Source organism: Falco biarmicus, chromosome 4 (genome assembly GCF_023638135.1).
Source record: "Falco biarmicus isolate bFalBia1 chromosome 4, bFalBia1.pri, whole genome shotgun sequence".
NCBI lineage: Eukaryota > Metazoa > Chordata > Aves > Falconiformes > Falconidae > Falco > Falco biarmicus.
Window position 1 is genome coordinate 30,183,295 of NC_079291.1, and position 27,373 is coordinate 30,210,667.

At 39.3% G+C, this 27,373-nt stretch overlaps 1 long non-coding RNA gene across 7 annotated transcripts in view; it reads right to left on the minus strand.

The window, feature by feature from the left end:
* The window catches only part of LOC130147823 (uncharacterized), a 140,949-nt gene that overhangs the window by 67,084 nt on the left and 46,492 nt on the right, over positions 1–27,373 (minus strand). For 5 of the 7 annotated variants that reach the window (XR_008821360.1, XR_008821355.1, XR_008821361.1 and 2 more), the window contains one exon: positions 23,409–23,579. The exons of the other annotated variants lie outside the window; for them this stretch is intronic. This is a non-coding gene — a long non-coding RNA (uncharacterized LOC130147823). The remainder of the gene's footprint in view (positions 1–23,408; positions 23,580–27,373) is intronic. 7 annotated transcript variants of the gene reach the window in all.

The window sequence follows — 27,373 nt, forward strand, 5'->3', positions numbered from 1 at the left end:
CTTTTTGCTTTTCAGATGAATGAGAAGTTGAGGAGGGCATACTCTTCTTTTTTCACCAGGTTCTGAATTCCAGTACAGTCTGTTGAAATCTGGATTTGTACTTTCAGCCCTTGTGACCGTTGTCAAAATGATCAGTCTTCTGAAAAAGCATAATTCAGCTATGCAGTATCAGTCACAGAGCTAAATCATGTCTAGTGTCCCAATCCTAAAAGGTTCTGAGAGCTGCGAGTGCCTAAAATTCCAGTTAGAAACCAAACCAAAGTGTATCTCCCATCCAATTTCATGATTTCTTTATTTTGAATGTTAATTTAGCTGAATTTTGGCTTATACAGTTGGAAAGAACTAATGGTTTTTGCTTTTAGGGTATGTGTCTGTGTGTGTATATATATATATAAATGGGTGTGTGTGCAGGTGAACTGGAAAAATTCCTCTTTTTTATTGTAAGCATGTAAGAATGGGAAATTTTTTCTTGTGAGGGCTGTGTATACAAATAGAATTGGAAAAAACAGGTTTCTACAAAATGTCATAGGTGTTTTAGTCACAGAACTGTGCTGAGGAGGAATCACTCATATCCATTAGCTGTTTCAAGGCTAAAGTTTCATATCAGAATCTCACAAAGATAAACACCCAAGCTAAAAGCAGGTTTCTTTTTAACTTTTATCAGAATCAAGATCTGAATCTTCCCAAGAAATTTGAGTCTGGATTTGATATTCTCATACTATTATTTAGCAAGATAATTATATTGAAAGTGTGGTTTTCTATGTAGGAGTATATCCTGAACAAACAGGGAAGACTTATAATAAACAAGAATACCAGAATGCTAAAACAAAATACATAGCAGTTACATCATTTATCAACATTGTGTGAAGCTTGATACCTTGGAATATTCATGTTCTGCTCTAAATTTAGCACCAATGTCACTATGAACTGAAAAAGTAGCATGTTTGCTGTCTTCAGAGAATCCAGCTGAGTCTCTAAATGTGATGAATTAATCAACTTAAAAGGTGCCTTATGTCAAACTGTTGACTTCAGAATGTTAGAGATTAAAGCATCACCAGATGTGTTGTCCAGCTACCACTACACACTGCAATGATGTTGTACACAGTTACTGATTCTTACCAAGTTAAGTCCCTCTACTCTTTGTCATAAGTTACAGCAGTCACTTATAGGGATTTTACACAGTAACTCACTGTCCAAAGGACTTGAAAATACAAAGCAAAAGAAAGGACAGATCAATTCCAGGAGAAGATTACACTCCTTGTTACAATTAGCATTGAATATTAAAGAAAATGTCAATATGCAGGATTTAAAGAAAAACAATCCAGGACATGTCTCGTGTTCTGTAACATATGCTAGGCTAATGCCACAGGACAAAACTGATAAGGTCTTACAAAATGTCACTTCACGCTGAGTTTTATTTACTGTTGTTGGCAATTATGCATGTAAAAATAGGTTGTTTAGACAATAAGGATTTCTAAAGATGTGTCATATGTTCATAGTTAAATTTGCTAAATGTCACATTAAAGCTGACATGGCTATGGCTCAAGGCAAAAACATTGTCAAGCTGTCTATGACCCAGATGTGGTATATGTCATCAAGCTGATTGTTTCTGTTTGACTGTAGTTTATAGTGCATAATATTGAGTGTCAAATGTCCTGCAAAAGTGCTGCTTGCAATGAGAGAGGTTTTCCTCCCCCTTTGGTATTTACTTGTAGTTTGGTCTTGTTACAGCTGCTGACAGATATTAAAGATATGTTTCAGTTAGTGCTAGCTTCCCTTTAATTGGGAAATATGTATGTATAAATACACATATGTGTATATAAGTATATGAGAAAAATGTAAGTAAATATATGGAAATTAAATTAAATTACTGTGGAGGCATACTCCTCAGAGGAAATCAATAGCACTACTGTGCAACCTTACTATAGTAGGCAGACTTTCTGGAGAAGCCATGAATGTGTGGGAAAGCTAAGATTTTTCCACTAAAGTCTTGTTTGACTGCTTATGGATCAGCTAAAAGTGCTCTTTTGATGACATTTTTTACCTCAGGCCTTAACTTTGTCCTTTTATTAGTGGAGCGAACCAGTGCTTTTAAGAAATAAGTTTAAAGAACCTTCAGTAGCAGTTGACTCAGAAGACTACCTCTGGAGCAAACCATTCTGAGTGGTGATTTACAATATTTTAATTATTCTTAATATATGGCTTTTTAACACAGCTGGACCTGCATTGCAGTTGTACTGGGAATCTGTACTTGCTGGCAGATAGCATATTATTTTTTGCCAGACAGATTTCTATCACCACTTGTAACTTTTTTTTCCATTAATGGGATATTTATAAACACTGTTTCAGGCATGTGTTTGCAGCATAAGTTATCACCAATTAAATCCTCTAGGAGCCATTCCAGTTCATCCTAGAAAATCAGCATTTTTCATGTTTTTACTGTAGCTCTAGAAATTGATGATAAAAATAGTAAAAAGGCTTTCTTTGGACTGGAGAGAGCCTTTGAGTGATAGCTGCTGTTACTCCCAGAGAAGACCCAAGAAGGATTTTTAATATTATGTCATAAAATGCCTTTCTGGTTTCCACAGAAAGAAGCTAATGTGATTTTTAACTAGATTCAGAATATGTACCTTCTTATAGCAGATCAGCTCTAATTATGGCACTTCAAATTGAGCAGAATGGAACCGGGTCTCTGTATCTTTCTTCTTCTGGTGGGGAGGCCCGTTTGTTCGTTTGAGTGAAGAGCAGAGGGTATACCCTCGTTTCTGTTACTGCTGTAGTGACTCCGAAGAAACTTTATAGGGTCTTTGCACCCTTTTGTTGTTCTGTTATGCTGAGCCGCGATCTATTCCCTCCTGCCTAGGGCAAAACCAAGACTACCAAGTGATGTAACTAGCAGTCATTGAGAAAGCTTTGATGGAGCCATTTGGCACCAGAAGACTACTGGTTCCTGTAATCATGACCACTCCAACCATAACTGCTTTCACTGAAACAGAAATGGGTCCTGACAAATATCAAAATTTATGTGTTATAGTTACAGAATGAAATGTTTGACACTAAAAACCTTTTTGCCTAAGTAGGAGGTAGAGGTAATTACCCATATTGCATATTGTAATGGAAGCTATCTTTTATTTGTTTGGCTTCCCCTGGCCCCATCACATGAAGAATTTCAAATTTTGGAGCATTTGTTCCAAACTGGAACCAAAAAGAAATGATGAACTCCAGTGGTCTTTGACCAAACAGATTTTCCATCCTCAATACATCAAACGCTCTGCAGAAAACTGTCAATGGTAGCTTAGTTCTGGTTTCTCTCTTCAACTGATAAAGCAGAAAGGGGAAGCTCAAGCTCTATTTAATCCCCTGAGGAGTGCACTTAGAGCTCAGAAGTTGCCATAGTGGCTTGTGAGGAGAGCAGAAGGACATGGCTATCAGCTTGAGGCACTCGCAGTGCTGGTGTCACAAGCCTCACCGTTTTCAGTGGCAGGTAAGCATTAAGACCAGTAGAGTGACTAATCTCTCCCCCTGAATGTGGGGGAATGGAGATACTGCCTGATATTTTTGTGCCTTTTAGGTTCAGACACAGTTTGACAGCATGTAGGAAAAAGAATTTTTATTCATGTCTTGAATACCTCCAACATACATGATTTCTTGTCTTAGAATACTAAGAAATGCACTGCTCCAGTTAGTATCTGGATGTCCCATGCAACTCCACGGCCAAAAGCTCCACATTTCCAACATATTCCTTGCCAGATCTGTAATGAGTAACTCACTTGTTCCACAGAGTTTAGGTGCCCCAACAGCTCCATATCTCTGGAGAACTGTAAAGACAAGTAGGTGGGAGGAAGTTTCTCCACTTCTGAGCACATCTCACCATTAGCACCCCCCAAAACATATACAGAGGCTGACAAAAAAGGCATACTCCCACACATTTTTAGCACATTACCAAGTTTTGTAACCCAGAGCATGCAAGTCCAAACTTGGTAAACACATGTTTTATAATTGCCTGTGAAGAAGTGTCTTATACTGTCTTCATGCTCTTTTTACATTTTCAGAGACAGTGGAAGATACAGAGTCATTCTTTCATTACTCTTCCTTTTTGAAGTGTAATATGAGCCACAGATCTGATGCCTCCATAAGGAAGGCATTGAAATAAGAAAATTATGTAAATCATAAATCTGGAAACTGCTTTCCTGACAAAATGAGCAGGGCTCTAAAGTTAGGCTGTAACTAATGACTTCATGTGAATTAAATGGCTATAACTGAGGTTAGGATTTGGCACTTCTGGGGCTGAAATTCATGAGTACAACAGAAGAAGATTGCATAATAAAAAAGAAACCAGCTGATTTTACTCCTGTGTAGGTTTCCCAGCTCTGCAAAGGCAGTTCAGCTGACGTAACTATGACTTTTTGCATTGTGTAAAAATCATAGAAGAGGTTAGCTGGTTTTGATAGAATAGAATCTGACTCCTAGGGGGAAATCAAGTAATACCTGACAGCTGAAAAGCACCCACATGACAAAAAAGCAAGAATCAATGTTACAGGATTCTAGATCTCTTTCAAAAGCATTTTTGTTGGATTCACACCAAACCAAGGTTTAAATCTTAGCTTTCTTTCTGTACACCTACTATAACCTGTCTCCACACAGACTGCTTCAACCCTCTGCTGCCCCTTCTCCCGTGAGCCAAACATCTGTGCCTGTGCTTATGCCAACAGGCAGCTTCTTCATCTCATTTTGTTTTATGAGGATGATCAAGCTCAGGCCATCTCTGTGGGTTCAGTTCTTGATGGGTCAGTCCTCCTTTCTTGTTATTTGGTGCTCTCTGTGGCTTTTCCTAACATAGATAGAATCAATGTGTCTTTGCGTATCTCTGCCAGATTTTAATCACAAAGTCACCGGTGTTTACTGTGATGATAGTAAGAAGACTTAGAGAAGGAAATAAAGGTACAGCATTGGCAAAGAATACAGCTAATGGCCAACTACCAGTTAAGGCCAAGCAGCAGCAAATGTATACAATCAAGTCCCACCCTTACAGTGTCTGCCCAGGCAGAGCATTGCTAAGACATACGTATATAAACATATTTAAGCTCTGTTGCTAGTTATGAAATCTGGGTGACTGAATTAAGCACTGCATAAATGGAGTAACAAAGATCTCATTAAAAAAAAGATTATTCTGTAAATAGAAATCATAAGCAGAAAGTTGAGAGGAAAACAAGGAAAACAAAGGACAAAGTTGAAGTGATGTGCTCAAAGGAAAACATCAATAGCTGAGGAACCCAAAGGTTTTTCTTGTCTGTTCTTTTACAGGATGCAACTGTTCAGTTTTGTAGATCTAATATAAAATTTAATATTATCAATGGAATTATACCCACTGAGGTTGGCCTTGGAAAGAGACATTTTGATTTTCATTCTTCTGTTAAGATCACTTCTTATTCCATTTTCACAGGTTGAGTTGTATTTAACACAAAGCTGGCTGAGAGGTCTTCTATAGTGTGTTCTTACTGGAAAATGCCATTTCTTCTAAATCAGCTCTTTTTATGAGAATGAACAAGCTTCAGCTTGACACTAAGCTCTTGGCTATACTATTCTTGCAGGCATTTCATGTTTTATTAATAGTAATTCATACAGACTGGGGAGAGAACACTGATTGGAGCAATTGCCTCATGTTCACCTCCCCGATCTGCTGCTGTCAGCGCTGAGGTGAATGCTCTGACTAGGCAGCAATACCAGGAAGGGCTTTCTCCATCTCTGTTCCAGAATAAACATCCTCTCGCTAATTTTTTCAAAAATCTTTGAAAAGTCTTGATGGTATCCCAAAATTATTCTAGTTATACCCTCTGTCAGATTAAAAGAAAACAGAATTAGGAAGGTGCTTTCCATGTCACCTGTGCTTTCCCTTGCTGGAAGACTGCCACATATGGCATACTCCTCTGCAAGATTTGCCTCTGTCCCTCCAAGTTCCCAATAGCTAGCTGTGGGACTAGGCTTTTGAAAATCTCTGAGTGAGGTTTCACCTCCAATTCCTGCTCCTTACGTACATTTTGAGATGAGTTATTTTACATACAAAGCCATGACAGTCCATAAAACATCCCTAAGAATCTGAATCAGTAATTAAATGTGTGTTTTCCGGCCTTCAATCACTACCATGTTAATGCAATTTTCTGGTATTAGGCTGACCAAGAAATTTGACTTTGCAATGAGACCCGCCACAATTTAGACATACGTAGGGAAATGTCTATGGATTGAAATTCAAAAGATTTCTCTTTAAATCTTGTATATAACAAAAATAAAAATACTATATAATCACATTAAGGTTACAGAAGTTAACATAATTGAACTGAAATTCTCATAGCACTTCCTTCTTGATGGTTATTTTAAATTTGCCCAAGATTGTGCACTTGTTGAATGGCTCCAGTATGGGGTATAAACTAGGAAAAATAATTACAGATTGTAACAAGAATGGTTAGACAGCCCTCTGTACTCTGGTCATGTCACCACAGAACAGGGTTCTCGGCTTCCTCCAAATGCAGCTTACATGTATTGTAAAAAGCTAGCTCACGGCAATTCAATTTCTATTCAGTTTTCAGTCTGCATTTTCTTTCCATCAAAAGAAATAGATAAGGTATTTAAGGAGAACTGGCCTCTCGTGATAGCACCAGGTCATCCGTCTGGATTGCAACAATGCTTTTAAGAGATGTTACATAGAAGTTTTTACCCATTGATTCTATCTTTAATGCTGCAAAGATTAGATGGTGGTTTACAGTTTGGAACCTAAACCAGATCAGCCCATTTATTTAACTGTACAAAAGACTTTTTTACACTTTTTGAAATAGGTGTATGAGTAAGGAATGCTAAAAGAGTCCAGGAACGATGGCCTAAAACACTTTGCCCCCAAATGCCTCTTATTTTACTCTAGTATTTCCTCTTCATCCATGCTTTTATGTTCTTTTAATCTCATAGACTGAAGGGAAGAGTTTGTGAGGAAAATATTTGCTAGCAGTCATGATGGACAGAAGCCTTGGCAGAAGCCAACAGAAGCCTTTTTTCAACTGCCTTGATGGGGGAAAAAGGTGAGTGAAGCATATGTAATTTTGCATAATCTTAAAAATATTAAAATCGGGCAATTTGAGTTAAATCAGCGTGGGTTTCAGCTCTTTGATTCTGTTATGCATATTTAAATAGGTCTTTATGTTGCTTGCTGGTTGCTAAATGTAATCTAAAAGCACAGGTGTTTTTCTTATTTTTTTCCATTCCTAAGAGAAATGATGTGGTATAGACCACAACAAACTGTACAAAACCCCAGTAGGAAGACCAGTTCTTCAGAAATGCCAGTAATGGCAGAGCAGATTGCATGACATGCAAATGATTCTGTGAATTTCAGCCACTTGCCAACCTTTGTGGCCTTTCAAAGAGAAAATAGCAGCACTTCAAACTATAGGCAAGGCTTTGCTCCTCAGGTGGTAACAGAGGTTCTTCTCTTCTAATCGATCTTGTCCAGGTCCTAGTGGATAACCTCACCATCACTTGTTTCCGTGGACAGGATTTCTTCCATTTTCTAAAAATGCACAATAGCTACTAGGCTGTACACCACAGCAACTTCAAGCAAGCACTGCTTATAAATCAGAAAGCCCAGCCTGTAGCAAATACAAGTAAAAAGAATTGTTGGTTTTACATTTAGGTTTTGGTAAGTAATTCAGGAGTCTGCTGCTCAAAAGAAAACTATGATTTTCTTCTCTTCTCCTCTCCATCATTTGTTCTAGCCATAGAAGGCTTTCAGTGGTAGTTTTCAGAGCAAAGTTCTCAATTCTTTTGTAACAATCTCTGTAGAGACCAGGCAGGCAGGGATTGGAGGCTGTAGAGCTACCATGAGACTCAGCTGGGATAGAGAACTTCCAAAAAAAATTTGGATTCGATGTGAGGAGTGGAAATTCATTTGTCAGTTCCTGAAGAAGAAATAAAGCTGAAATTGAAAACCAGAGGAATGGCAGACATCAACCCAAAGGAGGGTGATGTCAACATCTTCAGCCTGCAAGACAACCCAGCTGAGTGGAGGCAGGCTGACCTGTAAAGGCTACCATGTCCTCCATCAGTGGTAGAGATTTCCTTGGAATGAATAGGAATTGCCAGGGTTTTGAGCACAGCAGCCTGTAGGTCATTTACTGATAAAGGGAAAGTCAAGCTCTCTGTGCAACTGCAAATTGTTCAAGTTGGAAGGCGTCCTAAATAACAAGAGGCACAAATGGTGAGCATGTGAAACACCCACCTTTGAGAAACCTTGCCACAGATATTTTATGTGCAGAACTGAGGAGATTTCAAGTCATGGTTTCAGCTCATTGTCATGTGCTGATATGCATGAGCAACTGCCATCAGTTTCAATAGCATTTAACTGCAGGGGAAAACCTGTCCCCTCCCTGCCGTGCTACAGCCCTGGGCTGTGCAGGAGACAGGATCATAAGAAAAGGTTGTCTGAAATCTGCAGCCTAACTTTAGGCCTGGTATCAAAACTAATATCCATCTTTGTTAAGAAATAGCTATCCAGCCATTTGTATTGAGAAATCAGCCTGTAGAGATATCTATCTGATCCTGAAAGCATGTGTTGATCCCACCTCCTTCCCTCCATCTGTTCTTTATGCTCCTGATACCCACTGTCATGTTCCATTTTCCAGGTACCAGTCCCAGGTTACAGGTATGCTTCAGTGACTATGGACTAGCCTACGAGAAATGGCAGTACTGGGTATAACCAGCTCCCCTTTGGCAACTAACCAGCTACCTGCAGCTGAGCACCTTCTCGGATCATCAGCCAACAGCCTCATGACGTTTGGCCATGCAACCAGGCTTAGCCAGAAGCATGTTCCATATTACTACCTGCCAAAAACTTAAAGCTTGGACATAGGCATCTACACTTGCAGAAATATTTCTGCTGCCATAATATTCTGACAACAGTAAAAAGAAAATAACAAGACATCAGACACCAGGCACAGTGTGCCCGCTCCACCAGCTGCAGGGGAAGGTCAGTGTGAAATGAAGCATGGTCAGTGCTTCAAATGTGGTGCAGAGGTAGCCAAGGAGGCAGGAAAGTCATGGAGACAAAATAAAACCTTGTTGAATGAACTCAAATCAAAACAGAAGGCCAGACTGTGAGGTCTGTGTCTTTCTCATTACTCCCAAATATATGACATCATAATGGATAAAAAGGAAATACCAGACTGAATATATTAAGAAGCTTAAACTGTAAAATGGTCTTTGCACAGCCTATTCAAAGCAAGGAGGTCATGCTTTTTATCCCCTCTAAAGTATACATAATTCCAGGCAGGTAAATTGAGTCACCCTTTTACAGAGCAGAGTGAAAACAAGAGAATTAGGTTTAAGTCTTTTTCTCCTGATTCTATGCATTCTTGTTCTGTTCTGTTCTTTTCTTTTTTTCCTTTTTCATGTTTATCGGTTGGAATGGGGAAATGTACAGATAAGGAAACAGTGGAGTCTTTTTCTTTCAACTTTACCAAGTTTCCAATACAAATAAAACCCAATTTACTGCAGAAATATTATTCCAAGAAAGACATTTGCTGTGAATTTCCATAACTTAATTTTGTACTGTTGTATATTTTTGTGTCTCTGACTTCTCTTTACTAAAAAACAAAATAAGAGTTTGGGACTCTGAGTGAATTCCAAGAGAAAGGGTTTCATCATCTGCCACATATTATGCTGATAACTACAGACTTGCCTGGTTTTCAAAAATAACTCTGTCTTCTCAATTCTATTGAAAATTCCAACACATTATTTTTTTACTTTGAAAGAAAAAAAAACATAACCTTTGTTACTGCTTATTATTGGTTTGGATTGCGTTTACCTGGATCTTACATGCTACCAAAACAGCCACTGAGCAAACCTGATATTTTCTTCCTTTCCCTTTTCTACAGATTTGAAGTTGTCAAGACATCACAATGTTAATGACTTCATTTTCCCAACACTTTATAGTGGTCTAAGTGTTTCTTTAAATTGCACAATAGGAAACTGAATTTTAAAGATGTGACATTAAAGACAATTGACAGACAGCCTGATTTTCAAAGGTACTGACAAAGGGAGTTTGGATTACTGAGCACCACTGTTAATCTAGTCTATGTTGTTTCCAGGGACTACTCAAAATTGCTATACATTTTTAAAAGCCAAGACCATTTGGGCTATAATCTCCAACTACTTTGGCCTGGCTGTCAGACTTGTGCTATAACTGGAATTTTTTTTTTTAACTGTGTATTTATAATAGACATTTACCAAACACCTCACTCCAAAAACACTGTAGTGAATATTGACCTAATTTTACTTCCAAATTTAATCATGTGTGACGGCTGCAGAGAAAAGAGACGGTCCTGAAGAAGCTACAGTTGCTTAACTATGGCTGCTTCAGCTTTTTTGCTAATACACGATTCCCTTTTTGAGGTAGGAAACTAGTCTGTATGAACACTGTACAAGTACCTGTAAAACTGCTCTCAGACAATGAAGTTAAGTGAGTATAGTGCTAACAGAAAGACATTTTGAGGGTTTACAAGCTTTGATTTATTTTTTTTACTATTAGATTTTTATCCAAAGCCTACTATGCTCAGAGTAGCCCAGCCTGACCTTTTAGCCTGAAGAATGATGGGAAAGTTTTAGATGCCTGTATAGGATCAGCTCAGTGGTACCTTTTTAAGCCTCTCTAATGCACCATATCTTGTCCCATATTGCCACCTGCATAGTGCAGTGGATTGAAATGGTGTCAGGTGAATATCAAAGGCGAAATTCACAAGCTGCATCACCCTCCCTAGCAGGGAAGTACAATGTGTGCATAGCTTCTCAACCATTGAACTGATCCAGCATGAAAAACAACCCTCCCCAGAACCAGTATTTGCTCTGAGCATGGCTCAGCATCCAGTTTGGTGTGAGGTGGGAGCCTGCACTAGGAGCTGCATGCACCAGGGGCTTGCACTAGAAGAAAGGGGTGTGAAATGAGAGCCTCAGATGATAGACAAACACTGAACAGGTGCTTGCTCACATCTAGTTGGGATCATCCCAAATCTCTCACACTACCAATGCAGGCTGCACAGCACATGCCATCCTCACAAGGTGTCTGGTTAAACGCTTTCCACTGTGCTCATCACATTATCACAGCACTCAATGCCGACAACACCTCCAGCATTGCAGACTGCCTTTGCTGCGGGAACTGCCAGACTAAAGATGAAAAGATAATGCGAGGACTGCAGCCAGACACCTGGAGAGCAAGAGGGGAGAATAGTTCAGGTTGGTAGCAAGAGGCAATTAAATCTATCAAATGCTATGTAAGTTGAGAGTTAAGATACAGCTCGAATAAAATGATTGTGATTTATCATTCTTTGTGATTGACATTACACTGGTGATGGTAATAATTTAATAAAATTACTAGAGTTTTGCTATTTTTTCATTTTATCAAAGGCTCAAAAGCATTCAAATACATTAAATTGCTTGGAAGGAAAAATAATACACTAAAATTATACTTTTAGTAATCCTCTGTCCTAACTAAGAAAAATTACTGCTAAGGGTATAAATAGAGAGATAAAGATAGATTCAGGGCAACACAAGCAAAAGTAGGCCAAATGAACTCTTCCAATACAAGAAACTACACCTGCTAATCTACATCTCCCTCTCTATATTTTGGCTTGCTGTTCTCTGAAGCCTTTTGAGGCAGCTGTGTCCTGAAGATGGATGCCTCAGTGCTCTCACAGGTCATTCAGACCCTCCCAGACTTTTCCTGTCCTGTAAGCTTTGTGAATTTATGTTTGTATTTGGATGACGTGTAAACCCTTCAAATAGCTTTCAGCTCAACTGAAGAGCGTAAGTGGAGTGTGGGCGCTCCTCTTCTGTCAAACAAAATCCTTGAAATGAGGTGTTGAGTACTTCCTTTGCAACTATTTCTTAGACCTACTGGCTTCTCAAAGTGAAAGTCTTGTCAGCCACTAAGACCTGGACTGCCAAACAGCCCAGCATAGGCACTTGCTGTGTCTCCTGCACTGTTCAAAGAAGTAAAATATTCAAATATATTCATTCTGGTAGGCATCATTATTTATGACCTCCTCACAATGACAAAAAAGAAGGAATGCAATTTGTCCTGAAGTTCACTGACATATATGAGAGGAAATATTTTTAAACTAGTGACAGATATAAAAGGACAGCATATTCCAGGTGAATGAGGAGTAGGCAAAATGTCTCCTCCTTTCAGATATGTTTCTACAAGTTCTTTTTTTTTTTTTAATTCATGCTGACAAGCATACACTGAACCTAGCAGATAAATATTTTACTCAGATTTTATGCTGTCACTGACATGTTTGCACAGCAAGAATCAAGTCTGCTCCTCATTTTCGGGGGCATGCCAAAGCAAGTGCCAGCCTATACTGCTCTGCTCTTCAGAGGGCAGGCTCTTCTCTGATGGCTATCCCTGGCAGGCACAGCATGGCAAAGCTGCAGCAGATAGCTAATTACTTGTCAATTCTGTAGTCTAACAAGTCAAATGCAACCAGTACAAAGGGGCAGCTGCCTATATGGTAGTGGCATTTTGGTATTAAACAGCCTACCAGTGGAAAAACAACTCTGGCTGTGGGAACTGGGTAAGTAGGTTCCTCCTGCCCAGAGCCTTCACCGTGGGAGCAGGTCTAGGGACAGTCAGCACTGACTCTGGGCTCTCAGGATTTTTACCAATCTTGTTAACCATAGCCGCGTTTTACAAAGCCAAAAAGAGGAATTGCATGACTTATTACTCAATGGTTAATAATTTTCTGAATCATTCACAAGTTTCAGAGTTTGATATAGCAGTTGCTGGGTTACTGGGTAACATTTTAAAACATGTGCTCTGCTGCTGTTCAGATAAGATTTTATAGCAATTTGCTCTAGAAATGTGATACTGCTAGTTTAATACCAAATGTAGAAATAGGAGGTTAGAGTACAGGGAATCCTCAGCTACAGAAAGTTACTCTTTGCCTATTTACTGTAGTAAAAGCTACCTGCAGTGCGGTTTGCTCAGATGACTAGCTGTTTCAACAGTAGTAGGAAAAGACACTTTGTAAGCACCACTGGGTATTTCTGCCAGCAGGACTTTTGTACTTTTTTTTTACTTTTTTTTTTTGTGCTTTTCTATTGAGAATAGCAGCACCTTCAGCTATTGGTGCCAGGTACTTTTTATCCTTTTACTAGCAGTTCTCTCTTCTCCTCAGCTTCTTTCACACACCCTTGGTAGCTGAACACAAGAAGTGCAGTTCCCAAGAAACTAGTGGCATGATAATAATCAGCTCTTTATTAAGATGAGACAAAGCTAGAAGATGGAGTCAGTTACTGGCACCGAGCTGTTAGTACAAGGCACTGCTAAACCACATCTGCTTAATCCAGAAAGCTTCCAGTCAAACAAAAAGCAGGTTCATGTGCTGCTGATGCAGAGAGAGGTGAATCATCAACTTTGCTGGCAAGCTTTCCTTTACATTGGCATGGCCCAAGAGATTTCCAAATTACAAAATAATTGGAAGCTAATTTTCTCTGGAGAAAAGAAAATCAGCAGGGAGGGTGTTGTGATGGAGAATGGAAGTAACGCTATGCTTTGCTTCAGGTGTTACGTGCAGTCAGGGCTGCACCTTCCCTAGAGCACTGGAAAGTGACAGATGCACCAGGCGGTGATCAGCATGGGTGTAATATCTGGTGTGCTGAGTGGATGGGACCAAGGGAAATGTGGATTTCTCCACTGTGGTGGGCACTGGGGAACACTCTAGTAACAGCAGCAGACTATTGCCCAGTTTGGTGATAATCCAGCAACAGACAACTGGGCAGTTCACCAAAAGACCAAGCCCTGCGCAGGATTAGCATAAACAGTACAAACTCCAGCAGTGCAAACAAACACATAAATATGACTATAGCTAAACTGCCTTGCAATGGTAATGCTTTTTTCTTCTACTCTCACTGATTTGCTTGCTCAGATCTGTTTTCGTTCTAGCTTGACATCAGGATCTTTCAAACTGCTCTTTTAAGTACTTGGTATGGGAAGTTAAAGCTTGAAATCAATCGGAAGCAAATGTTTGCGATGCCACCCAAACTCAAATTCAAATGCTTTAATATAGTGTTACAAACTCCAAAGAACAGCTGCACTTTCACAAAGAATTTTGTGGGGTTTGGTAAAACTGATTTTGAAGGATAAAAAACCTCTGCCGTCTATGTTAAGTGTCACTTTCAACATCTGTATATTTATCGGTATTTTACATGAAGTATTTTTTTTATATTTTTTGAGTGCACAAACTGCCAGCTAGACATCATACAGTTGTATGTATTTCTAACATTAGCATTTATTTATATGCATTTATTTGTGAATTTATATGCACATGAGCAAAAAGCAACCTTAAAATGGCAGTCACAAGTAGAATGGCACTTTGGCAATGTTTGTGAATCATTCTGGCATATTAAGGAAAAAGTTGAAATAGGCTAATAAGTCAAAAGACTCATTCTCTCTAGAACAATGTGTGTACATATATATTTAACATGGGGTTTTTTCCAGTTTCTGTTGTCACCACACATATTCCTCCTCCTCTTTGGAATTACATTTTTGCGATATGGGATCCCAAGCAGCTAACTCTGAGCAACAAAAATCACTCTCAAAACATCAGTTTACTTACTTATTCACTTTATATAATAGTTTTTGCGAAATCTCAAGGAACCTATTTAACTGTGAATTGCTCAATGAACTGTATCCACATACAAGCTCTTTCCTTTGAGTCCCTATCATTGTGTAGCTGTATCAAACATAACAGTGGCAGGAACTCTAGAGGATACAGCGAACCAGTGCTGGAGGTAGTTCAGGAGGATGTAGCAGTCATAGGTGAATAAATAAATGAAAAAGCACCCCTTGGTGAGATTTCCCTATGCATTCATTCTGGTTGCTGCTTCTGCCCAAGAATTGTCTCTCCCCTTGTTTCACCAGGGAAAGACCATTCAACCCACCTCAGAGGCCCCCAAAGCTCCCTCCTCACCTCAGTAGCCCTGTGAGGCTGTCATGATACAGCTCCAATAAACTTGGCTCTAGCAAGAATTCTTATGTAAATATGTGATTCTTTGTGGAATTTTCTAACCAAAAATTGGCACACAAAGATACCACTTTCCCATTTTTTGTTTGTTGTTTTGCAAAAGATCGTGGGCCAAACAAACCTTTAATAACTCTAAATAAATGTTCTTTCCTTCTGGGGCTGACATGATAATATGTTATCAGTACACTTGAATTTTCTTCATGCTGTTGATTTGAAAGCATGAGGGGAAACATGTTATGCAAAGAAGCATCTCAGATTTGGTTTCCCTCCTCCTTTTTTAGACTTAGGCGGAATGCACGTCTTTGCTGCAAAACTTAATTCCTTTACATAATGCAGAGACTTCCAGGAACTCTTTATCAGATTGGGTTGCTGATAAAAGCATGACAATACCACAGCCCACAGGGCTCCACACTGGTGCAATCTACTCTTTCACTGTCATTTTAACCTAAGCCTAATTAATACATGATGGGGAGATACAGAGAAAATGACTGACATTTTCAGAGGGACCTAGACTGCTGTTACATCAAAGTCTTAGTAATGCAGGCTGGCGTGAAAGTTATAATAAGCTAATTTCAGAGCCTTAGTCATCGTGCAGACCTCCATGTAGATCATTTTCCTTCACTGTTGCATTCCAGCCATTTTGCTTACTGTTAATTAAATAATACTCACCCCTGACCAACCAATTTTTTTCCCCTTGATCTTTGAAGCAAATCTTGAAGGTTCAACCTCCCTGCTCCCAAACTTCATTCACACCTATGCTCTCCTCATTGGCGATGAAGTCCCCATACTCCAAACAACCTCCAAAGACCAGCAGCATCAGAGTGAATCACTAGACCACACACTAGAGAAGAAACCATGGAGTCAATCCTGATTTAGTGGTTCTATTCCCTGCACATACCAAGGGAGATAAAAAAAAAAATCTGTCAACTAACAGTAAGGGATTAAAAGCCAGCCTATCCTCCTTCACTGAAGATGAAAAGCTTAGAAAACTGAACAAAATCCCACCAAACAGACAAAAGGTCAAACACATTAAATAAAATTCTGAGTTCTAACCTGCATCTCCTGTGTGATAAAGCTCAAGACTGGTTTAACATGTGTCAAACATTGCTGAGCTTCTGGAGAGATGACCATCATGGCACCACCTCACCCTTCGGCTCTCTCTGCCTTAACCATGGCTATAAGAAAAGACCTCATTTTATTTATGAGGTTGTTTATGCTAGCTACTAGTGCCAGCTGCAGTCTCCCCAGGGCAATTACGATTTCTCCTTTATGTCACCTGTAACCAGCAGGGCATATAGGTGTAGTTCAGTTGAGGGCTCTCAGACCTCGATCCAGCCAGGCATTCAATATTGAAGTGAACTTTTGACTTGAATAAGGGAAGTTAAGCAAGCACTGGCTTCCAGTGAGCAAAAACTCCTCCAGTACTTTATGTCAAGACACACCTAGCCCCAGCACACCAAAACTGGAAACATTTCTGTCATATCTTTTGTGCCAACATGTTTCAAATCAGCCTCACAGAAAATTGCCACAACAGGAAACGAAAGCCTGTCTGACTGTCATTCACCAGATTTTTAAGACTTCAATGTATTTATGGTGAAGCAAACTGGTTGCTCAGTCCCCTTTGCCAGATATGCCAAACACAAAGCACTTCCAAATACGCATAGAATTTAGTTTATCAATGCAAGAACCATAAGGTAATTTAAGGTGGGACTTCAAACTGCCAGCAAGAAACAAATGGTAAGAAAGCGTGATTCAAAATACAATTAATCCAGTCCAGATTGTAATTGAAACAGCAGCTTTGGCAGTTTTCAGTAAATCTGTGCAGACCATGTATTCCTCTTTTTGTTATCCTTTAACATGAGCAGCCACAGCACTGAACCTTTGCTTTTTGTTCTTCTGTTTGTTAGCAATGCTCTGCACAGAAGATGACCAGGGTGTGATCCATCAGCCTTGGAGGTGAGCAGTAAATCCAGTGAATCCGGCATCTCTTAAATCATATTTTTAGCGAACAAACCTGGCAGAGGAATGGCTTAGAAACATGATACAATTGTATAAAAGATACCACAGCAGCATTTTTTCTTTCTTTTTTCTTGCACGGGCAGGGTCTGATCTGTGTGCCAAAGGCCCCTTTCTGTGCAGAAGTCCCCAAGATGATCTGGCTGTAAACTAACAAGCGGGTTGCAAAGGAAAGGTTTAGATTCCCCTTTTGACTAAATTCAAAGACTGCACACATTTTCCACCATGGTTTGTTTATGATGTAAATGATGGCTTAAGCATTGTTCTTCACTGAAAATAGTCCAGCTGCCCATAATCTGTCATTGATTTTCAGTGCATATTTTGCAGCTTTTAAATACATTCTTGGCAAGAAAGTTAGAAATTTTAGCCTAGGATATTAAAATCTGTAACTGAACTTGAGTGTGGAAACATTTTTCCTGGTCTTCAATCTGCTCCATTTTAGGAAACTCCACTTTAGTCCTGGATGCATGAGAACATTGCATTTGAGCCATCAGCAGGTGTAAAGTGCACCACTGCTCCAGGAGCATCATTTTTCTGAAGTCATTTCTGAAAAACAGGAGAGCTTGTGGCTTGCTGCGGCAGTACACAACTTTGCATTTGCTCTCCCAGTTTATGTACAAATTATCACATTATATAGTTTGAAATTCTTGTTAACACACTGTAAAACATTTGTAATTCTTAAAAAAAGTAACCCTCAATCTTATCATTCAGTCCGATCTCTTCAGATTTATGCCTAATCAATAAAATTAAAACACAAAAGCAAAAAGAAAAGCACTTCTCTGCTGCTAATGATGACTAAAGTTGCTAATACTCTGTCTGAAAGCAAGTGTACAATTTAAGCTCTCCTGATTTACAATCATTAAGGTTTTAAGTGGCAGACTTCTCTCTTCACTGACGTTGAAGTTAGCACGGGTTTCAGACATTCAGTGTAAATTATGGCTTAAACAGTATCCTTCATTTATAGCTGTGAATAATAAAGATCCAGACACACACACACCACTACGCCAAATTACACTGCTGTGAGAAAAGTAAACTGAAAATATACCTGAAAATCACTGTGCTATAATACTATCCCATCTCCCTCCCTCAAGACACTCAAAATACCAGGCTGAATCCTAGTAGAATGAACTTGTTTACACAGAGTTTGGTTTGGACATAATAAAGCTCAAAGATCCAACAACAGAGTCCTGAAAAATCTCAGAGAAGTTACTGTATTTTTGGTTCAAACACAATGCTGATCTGATGTGGCAGTCTTTTCATAAAAAACTCCATTTGTATATATCTTATTGAAAAGCCACTACACTGTAATACCCAAAAGAGAATAGTTATTAAAACTGGAGCCTTTGCAAATGTTGTATGGCAGTTATGACAGAAACAACCATTATATTCTGGCCCAATAGGTACAATATCACTGCTCTTCTGAAGAAACAGATAAAGTAGCTACTAAAGGCAGCCTGCCCTGACAGCGGTGGGAGGGGAAGAGGCGAGGTTTACCCATCAACACATTATAAACTTGGAATTTTCTTTAGTCTGCAAATGAACATTCTTGTGATTTTCTGATCCAGAGGTGGTTGATATTAACTGAAGATTTCTGTTGACTTCATTAAGCTTTACATTTAGTCCTAAAGAAAGAGTGAGTTTTGCCAGAAGTTGAGAACCTTGGTTTTTTTCCTCTCTTTGCCATCTCTCCAAGGTTCAGCTCTGCAGCAGCTCACTGAAACAGACTGAAAGCCTGAGTCCAATTTCCAGTTGATGTAATTTTTTTGTATTTGAGTGGATTTCCACCAGCAGATAATTTTGTCCCAGCATCCCTTTCTACAATAGCTTTGACACAGTATTGCCTCATTTGATATTACGGCCAAAGTGCATATGGCTTCATTCAGTAAATGCAGACTGCCAGGGAAGGAGGACATCTTTGGCTATCTCCTAGTGTCAAACCAGAGTAGGGCTTGGACTCAAGCTTTCTGGTCATAAGCACTACCTGCATGTTGACTCACAAACTGGCATGGACCTGGAGTGGGGCAGCTGGCTCCTGAGGCAAAAGAGCTCAGACACGGGAAACCTTGGGAACGCTCACTCCACTCCTCCTCTCACAGACACTATAAAGGGGTCTGTGCAGCCTGGCCCAGGGGACTTGGTCCAATGTTTGGGCTCTTGCAATGTCTCACCATGTGAAGGACTGAAATTTGTGTTGAATGGATTATACCAGCAAGCCAGGCTTTTCTCCACCACAGACTGATGCCAAGAAATACCTCACCCTTAATCAGAGATGACCTCAAAAGATTGTAGCTTAATTTTACTTCCACCGTGAGATGGACTGGAAATGTAGGTTATGAAATGTTCAAGATGTTAAATGAGGTTTCAGTTTGGGTTAGCCACATAATGGGAAAAAAAGGATAACTTAACACTTACAAAAAAGCTTGTCAAGTTTTGTTTCCTTCTACCAACATTAGCCAGGGAGGTTTGGATCTTGCTTGCATGCAGAGGTTGGGGAAGAAGGAGGATGGAAAGGTTCCACATTTGGTCTCTCTTTCTCACCGTGCTGAAAATTAGTAATGGATCACTCAGTTTCCTTCTGTTTGAAACTACTGTACTCTGCTGGGCAGATGTACCATACTAGTGCAAGCGCTAAGAAATATGATAATAACCCTATGGGATTCTATATATTCCATTAGCCTTGTAGATGCTTTCCCATAAATGTCAGACAGACAGTTCAATTCTAAACTGGTTATGTGCACTGCTTTTAACTTACTCCCTCCTACTTCATTCCTGTCCTGCTGCTGTTGCTCTCTGAAGTCTGTTTGCCACTCTCTGAAGTCTGTTATGTCTTTGTATTTCTTCTCTACAGTTTTTGTGCATAACTGGGTTACTGTTTTTTCCAAGCATTTTGATATTTTTCCTGTTCTCTTTTCTCATCGTGATATAATTCCCTAGGTTTGGTTTCATTCTCATAGGTCATGCGGCATTTGATTTGCTAGTTCAGGTTTTTTCGCATCTCTCTGTTTCTTCTCTTCTCTCCTCTCATTCAGCACTGCACGTTCCTCCAAAGGCTGATTCCTCCTTCTGACTTGTATTCGAATATCTTTTCTCTTTTATCACAGCCCTATCACAGTGTGTGCAATAGTTTCCAAGTGACTCTCAGAAGCTGTAAAGAGGTACCTTTCCTTCAAAATTACATCACATCTGTATTTGAATTTCCACAGAGTGCCACCTCTTCTAATAAAGGGGGAAAAAAGGATAAAAGTTTATTTTGAATGGAAACTATACTATTTTAACTGCACCAGATTCCTTGGAAAGTATAACCAGCTAATATCTGTGAAATGCTTCCAGCATTAAGAAAGCATGCCAAAATTGAAAAGTGTGAGTTGAACATGAACAGATTTGGAGCTGCCCTGTAATAATTACAAATACTGAATGCTGGCCTCCTTGTTGGAATAGTTACTGTGCAGATAGATTTATCAGTGGGAAAAAAACATCTAGGACAGAAGAAAATAGGGATAGACAAGTCACTTTTCTCTGGACAAGGGAAGATTGTTCAGAGACAATTACAGAACAAGAACAAGCCTGGCTAACAAAGGAGAGTAGTGGTTTTAAAAGCAGCATGTTCTCAAAAGAAGTATTCTGGGAACGAAACTGAGAAAAATGTACCCTTGTCGTTGTCTGAAGAAATCAAGCCTGGACCGCTAGCCTGGATTTGGTCAGGATCCCACTGTGATTACAAAGAACTAAAACTTTAATCAAGCAAGTAGCCCACTGAGTTAAAGATAAGAACATATGTCTCTGCAGGACCAGAGAGTTATTTTGCAGCCACTTTATGATTTTTGCTTGAGCTGATTCAAGAGCAAAATCTCAAAGCTTCAGTTGACTTATTCCTCCGAATATTTAAAATCTTCCAAAGTTCCCTAAAGTAGATTTAACATTCCTTTTAAGCTTTCTTATTAGTGTAGAGTGGCCAGTGTCTTTCCTACATGAAATTTCCCTTAAACACTCAAACTCAGGCAAAGAATTTCTGTGTTCATGCCAATAGTCCCTCTCCATGGACAGAACATGAAGACAAAAACAAAAAGAAATCAACCCTTGAAAAAAAAAAAAACCCTCTTGCAAAATTATTTTTAAAGAATAGTTAACAGAGCACAGAAAAGTCATGTGAGTATACTCCAGCCAGAGAGGTATGCATATTTTTCCGGCTTTTAATGCTTTCTCTGATGAACCTTAAAAATCTCAGTTCTCCATTACCATCCAGCCTTTGAGTCAGCAATCAAGAGAGAATAATTCAGAACTGACATCACAGCCAACTTCACAGTTTAATGTCAGCAGTTGACAGGGAAAGGAGAGACTTGCATCAGGTTTTCATCAAACTGTGTTTAGAACTTATCATGAGTTTCTAAACATAGGTCTGAACAGTCCCACATTTGGCACCAAGTGCAGCCTTTCACAGCCTGCTTTGGAAGGGATTTTTGTGACTTGATTTCTTCCTTGTCAGATGCTGTAACCGTTTTTAGGTGACTAATGAATATTTTAATCTGACCTTCTAACCTCCAAGTGTGTTACATGCCAAAGAATAATAAGATAGGGGAGAATATGTTACAAAATAGATGATTTCATTGAAAATCAGAATCCCTTGCCAAATTTTACTGTAGTTTATGTTCTGCAATATGCCAAAAATATCAGACAAACAGGCATCAGTATGATTAATTTCACCACTGTTTCCTTTTCTCCCTTAAATTGACCACTGAGGCCACTAAACTGGCACGCAAAAGCATACACTTTGCACATGTTAACTCAAGTGTTTGTCAACAAATTACATTCCTTTCTCCATTAGCTTGTCTTTAGTCAGCCATCTTGAGCTATTATACAAGAATTAGTATCAGATGAGTGGTTTGCTTTTGCATCTCCATCCATGCCAAACTGAAATGGGTAAAGATTCACAACAGAAAGGGGGGGTTGTTTCTTAAGATTTGGTGTACAGTTTTTAGTTCACTAGATCAAACTCCCTTGAGTATATCTTAGATCCAGAACCATTTTGAATGCTCCTAGTTTTTCTCGTCTAGAATCTTACTTGTAGATTATAACTAATAATTCATAAAATTAAAGGGTTTTATATCCAGATCCTGTCCAATGGTATAATTGTTGCAAATGTCACTTATGGCAACTGAAGTTTCATCTAAATTCCAAAGAATTAAGGGTAAACTCTGTCCACTGATATCTCACAGAAAGTTTAAGCAACATTAAACTGGTAGGCAGCTCAGGTCCAGAATAAAGGTCTGAACCATGTATAGAACTGCTTTTTCTTTCACAGTACAAAGAACATCACTTTTTCCAGAGCAGTAAATATAATCCTATCTTCTATTTAAAGCATGCAGTTTATTATCCCTATTTTTCACTTACATTTCTCTATATGGTCTCTTAATGCATTTCACTGAAAAGAGGATTTACCAAGTGTAGCACGTATCAGATTTCCTGACAGACAGACAGATTTCCTGTTTTCTTCTATTAGTAAATGCAAAGCTATTTCTTTTTGAAACTGTTCACAAGTGGCAGCTGAATGAAAAGATTTCCTTTTTTTCCCCAACTACTGTACAAGAACCCTGTGTCTACAAGAGTGTTGGAGGAAGATCAGAGGAATATTCATGTAGTGTCATGCATATGTACAAAATTTCTAATTGATTAATCATACATTATGCAAACCTGTCAAACATCATGTCAAAATGTATACCAGAGTTTCAAAAATGATGAATTATTATTAATCCTTCTGCGATTCCCAAAGCAGGTAAAAGATGACTGAATTAATCCTCATGATGATTATGTAAGACAAGCAGTATTTCACTTTGAAAGACAAGAATCATTATTTTCTACAAGGACTTCTCAGTGTGAACCTTCAGTAATGAACTTCCTGATATGGATTCTTAAAAGGAATCAAGAATCTAGAGATTGCAGTGTGTCAGATAGGCCTGTATACGTCGTTTCATGTCATCCCTTTCTGAACAAGCAAGGAAAGAAACAGCCTTTGTGACTACAGAAACAGGCACACAAAAAACTGACAGAATTGAAGTTCTGAAGGAAACATCAGGCAAGGGCTCTGCCACAGCCCAGCTGGGCAGTCAGGCCTCCCAACCCCATCACTTAACTGCGGAAACCATCTAGACTACCCTACACTATATACTAGGTCTCAGAAATTTCCCTGTTGGTCATAGCTTCTTTGCCATAGTCCCTCCAAGTATTACATGGTCCTTTTTAGCAAAATATTATTGTTTCCCATATACCTGCATTTTTCCCCCTTCTTTAAACATGGTCTTCTTGATCCTTAGAATAGCTGTACTGCAACTTCATTACCTGGTGGCTCACTGAAAACTTTTCAGATCCATACTCCAAGAAACACCTGAAGGAAACCTTCTTATCCTTGGCCTCAAGGTGCTGTTTCTCCATATGTGGAAGTAGGAAATGAAACCAGCAGTCTCCAGAGAAGTCTTGCCAATCTGATTCTGCCTCCTGCGGATGACAAGCCTGTAACAACATTATTTCAGCTGTCAGGTTACAGAGGTAGAGGGAGGAGAAAGGAAGGTGGAAGAATTTATTTCTTTTCTCCTGGAAATTTTCCTGTGACTCAGGGAAGCCAACTAAGCTAGAAATCTAAAGTTCATAAATCCACAGCCACACTTGCTAGTGCCTCCTGTAATTCTGAACACCAGAATCACCACCAAGCAATGGCACATCTGACAGCTTTGGTAGGAAAAACCAATCCTTCAGTCCTTTCACAAAATAATTTTAGAGGCACGGAGACTAGAACTAAATTCTGTACAACAACCCAGCAAGTTTTCTCCCATTTCACTGAATCACTGAATCACAGAATCACAGAATCAATGGTCGGGGTTGGACGGGACCTCTGGATATCATCTAGTCCAACCCCCTGCTAAAGCAGGCTCACCTCGAGCAGGTTGCACAGGATCGCGTCTAGGTGGGTTTTGAATGCCTCCAGAGAAGGACTCCATTGCCTCACAATCTGGTCACAATTGGGAAGTATCTGCATTCACAGCTCTCTAACAGCAGGATGCTCAACTGTCCCAGGGCTGCAACTCATACCAAAAATATTCAGAAGGCTGAAAGGCAGAAAGCCCCTAGGTGCATACTACACACCTCCAAAAGCTCAGAATGGGGGAACTCTGCGGGAAATTAATTGGCCAGGGGTGCAAGTGGTTCTCCAGATGTCCTCCACACTCACTGAGCAAGTGCCTGCATCCCAGTGCAGTTTGGCAACCGTGTCTCAGATGCCTTTTAGGCTAGCTTGCTCCGCCAGCCCTGCTTCCAGGAACCCAAGGCACTCTCCACAAGGAACTGCTCTGGAGCAACTCAAGTGCAATGTGAGTTTCAAGAGCTATTATTTAGATACATCTGCTCTTGTAGGCAGCGCACAAAAAGGTATTTCTGATGATACAAATGGAAAGGCTGAATGCAAGTAATGAAGGCTGCTGTTTTCTTCATCACAACGTCTCACACCCAGTCCCCCAAATGACCCAGACAGGGGAGCCTCCACACAGCAGTTCAAGTTTTGCAGCATCTTCTAAGGGAAGGGCTGCTGCACTGCAGGGTTCGGGCAGCTACTCTGTGTGGTAGTCCACAGAGAAAGAATTTTCACCTTCAGCTCTAGTCAGCACCGCAGCTGAGCTGGAAGAGAGCCAAGCTCCTGCAGATGGGCAGGAAAAAAATCAAAAATCAAAAGAAAGGCCAAAAGCAACTTTTATTTTTTGATAATATTGTGCTTGAGGAACATCTGATTAATGAACTTAGAAGTTCAAGAGCAGACAGAGTTCAGGACAAGCTTAATTTACCTGTAGTTCACAGTTCAACATAATTAGTAGTAAATAATGATGGGGCTCCTGGTCTGAAATCCAAGGACTTGGACTCTTTTTGCATCACATCACTGGATCACCTGTTTATAATTTGAAGTATAACAACCTGATGACATTTTGATGTGGACTGTTTGTGGATTTTTTATAGCTCTCAGGAATTCTGCCTAACCTTTTTCTCTAGCATACAGAAAGATACTCTGTTATGATACATTCTTGAGCCCCTGCTTCAGCAAAGGCTTTAACACTTACTTGGAGATAAGCTAATACGGAAAGGCTTTTCCTTACAACTTGCACGTTAGCTCATATTTGAGCACCAATGTTAGCTTTCAGGTGACTTTTTGGATTACTTCAGATGATACACACTGTCCAGTGTTGGTTTACACTAAAAATCTGTAAGTGTTTTTATCTGGGAGGAATTTTCTACTTGAGAAGGAGAGATTGGGTTTGTTGATCCTGTCCGTTCTTGATTTGTTTTTATTTTTTAATTTTTATTCTTTGATGACTTGGAAAACTGATGCCTGGATATTTTTCCATAGCTTTTGGGGAAGGAAATAGGAAGAAACTCACACTGGATTGGAGCCTATGTAACCTAATTTTAAGTTTTAGCATGCGGCATATTTATTATCAAATTACAACCCCTATAAAGCATAGTTTGAGAGCACCGTGGCAGGCTAGCATTTAACCGGATGGAGACAAAATATACAGCTGTAAAAAGCCACTAAACTAAAGCTGTACAACAAACCAGGCTGTACAAAGACTTTCACTGCTTACACAGTTTCTTTGTTTTAACTCTAGGGTTACTTAGCCTTGGCTTCCAAATAATTAAAACCTATTGTAATTATCCTCGTTAACTGTATCCTTTAATATAAAAAATGTCTAGCTTCAAAAGATGGTGATATAATGAGGATAGAGTGTGATGGACATGTATTACTTTGCTTCCAGGTACCCTGGAGGAACTAATATATCTTTATACTAATTTTTTGCCCTGTTTGGGTCTTATTCCACTTCCTCTGTGGTTGCCTTGCTCTGGGCCTGTGACGACAACCAATGATAAATGCAGACTACACACAACTCAGCTGCAGACTTACAGAGTCAAAAAATAGACAGAGCAGTAACACAAACCATAAAAACAGTTTCTGGGGAGGGTGTTCATGTAACCCCATCCCTGTCTTTTTCTTCTCTCTTCATTTCCCCAGGGGAACAATTATGTTTAAGAATAATCCCCTGTTTTAGCGTATTTGAACAAGGAAAATTAAATTAGCTGCTTCCCTGGCTACATTTCCTAACATTATTGTGAAATGCTTAATGAAGGCTCCTCAGAACCCCTTCATGCATCTTGTTAACTAAAAGTACATGGTTTACAGCTCCCAGCCACAATAGCCAAGAAATGCCAATTAGCAAATATGCCTTATCCAGAGAACATACACAACTGAAATATTAGACACAAATAATGACCATAGTGGCTCATGTTAGGATGGAAGCTTCCCATGTTACAGATGTACAGACTGGGTAATATTCGTTGCTCCTCACGGCTTTTTGCTTTGGCATAACTCTAGCTTATGAGGTGATGGGATGGGTGGATGAAGGCTTATGAAAGCCCTTGGAAAGTGAGCCAGTGGCCTGGACAAAAGAGTGTATTGTGATGAAATAGCCTTTCATGAGCCCTGATCCCCACTATGCAAAAACCAACCTCAGGCAAGATTATTTTTTTCCTTCAGATTTTAAAAAAATGAAGTTTGGGAAAATTTTAACGACCAGAAAGGCAAGAACATTAAAGAATAAATATAAAAATCCTGGATGCTAGAAAAAAATTTGCAGGGCCCTTGAGAGTGCTAGGCTGTATCCCAGCATTAAGCCAGCCTGTGTCATAAGTAAAATAAGAAATGGGGACAGACCCAAAGCCTACTGAAGTCATGGGCAAATGTTCTGCTGCTTTCATGGTATTAGGGCTAATGAAAAAGTGCCATCCTTAACCAAGTTTTAGTTTTGTTAGGACATCAGCCTTTTACTATAAAGTTATCTACCAACATTTCTTTTAAATAAAATATAAATATATTGTCCAAAATTGTCCGTTAACGAATACCAAAAGGAAACCAAATCAATAGTTTTCTTATATCTTACTCTGACATTACAATGCAAATAACTGAGAATCCTTTTCAGGTTTGCACTTTCCATACATATGTGTATCCACACCAGCCGTTGTCATATGATTTTACTCACAGACTAAGAAACACACTCTAGCAATTATTAAAATGTAGTGCAACTAACACTCTTAGCGGAGTAGTGTAAGTCAGTCTGAGATGCTTTTAAGGATTCTGTGCTGCTTGATCTGTTTGGTCTGGAGGTATTTTAGGATTTCTAAGAAGCATGGTTTGGTATTTTTTCCCCAGATAGTGGAAATGTGTTACAGATAGCTGCAATTTTGGTAACATACAGTACTAAAAAAACCCA